The sequence below is a fragment of the Monodelphis domestica genome, chromosome 7 (assembly GCF_027887165.1).
Source record: "Monodelphis domestica isolate mMonDom1 chromosome 7, mMonDom1.pri, whole genome shotgun sequence".
Classification (NCBI taxonomy): Eukaryota; Metazoa; Chordata; class Mammalia; order Didelphimorphia; family Didelphidae; genus Monodelphis; species Monodelphis domestica.
This window is the reverse complement of record NC_077233.1, coordinates 74,448,609-74,449,857: the sequence shown is the minus strand read 5'-3', so window position 1 is coordinate 74,449,857 and position 1,249 is coordinate 74,448,609.

Below are 1,249 nucleotides of genomic sequence, written 5' to 3'. Positions count from 1 at the left end.
ACTTCAGCAAAGTTGTAAGGCACATATATAAAACTACATAATTTATCAGCACATCTATATCCTACAAAAAAAAAATAGAAACAAGAGATAAATTAAAAGTTCTACTTGCAATATTTACAGAGAGCATAAAATGTGAGTCTAAATACCAAGGAAAAACTCAAGGACTTTTTGAATACAAGTACAGCAAACTTTTAAATAGATTTAAATATCTAGAGAAATAATAATTGCATATATATATATAGATTGACCTAACATAACAAAAAATAATCATGCTAAGTTAAATTACTTTATCTGTGTCATTCCAAACTACAAAAAATAGATATAAAGAACTAGAAAAATAATAAAATGTATCCAGAAATATAAAATATCAAGAATATCAAGGGGATCAATGAAAAAAATAAAAAGCAAGGGAGATGGCCTAGAAATTGCAGATTTTAAACTATCTTAAAAAGCTACAATCATCCAAATACTCTGGTAATGGCTAAGAAATAGAGTTAGTTCATCAGTGGAATGGATTAGGTATATATTACACAAAATGATCTAGTGTTTGACAAACCCAGGGATTTGAATTTGTGAGGTTACAACTTACCTACCATTTGATAAAAAATGATGTGAAAACTAAAGAGAAATTTAATAGGAAATAAACATAGACCAACCTATAATGCAAAATATAAATATAATGTTAAAATTGACAAATTATATAGAAATAAAGAATTATATCATAAATAAAATAAAGGCACATAAGAAAATATACCTGGGGAGTCAACATGGTGGCTTACGAGCAACAAAAGTCCAAATTCTCTGCAACAATTCTTCCATAGTCAAATGCAGAATTCAATAGAAGCATAAAAATGTAAATAAGGAGAAAAAATTAGGGATTCAATAAAGTCTAATGGTATGTAATGGTATATGGAAATATGATATCTATAACTTAAAAATTATTATCATTATCATAGTAACTAGAAGAAATATAAGTAGAGTGCATTGATAATCTATTTAGTATGATGTCAAAAATTTAAAAAAATACTGGGGTGAAAAAGAGAATAATACTAAGAGAAATGAGAATAGAGGTAAAATTAGGAAAAAAATATTATACCAATACAATGGAAATGACAAAGAGATCGACAACAAGTAATACTTAAAGCTTACTCTCATTGGAATTGGCTCAGGAAGGGAAGAACAGTCAAATCCATTGGTGGTATAGAATTGTGTCATGCTTTTTAGAAAAGTAGAAGGGTAAAGAAACAGG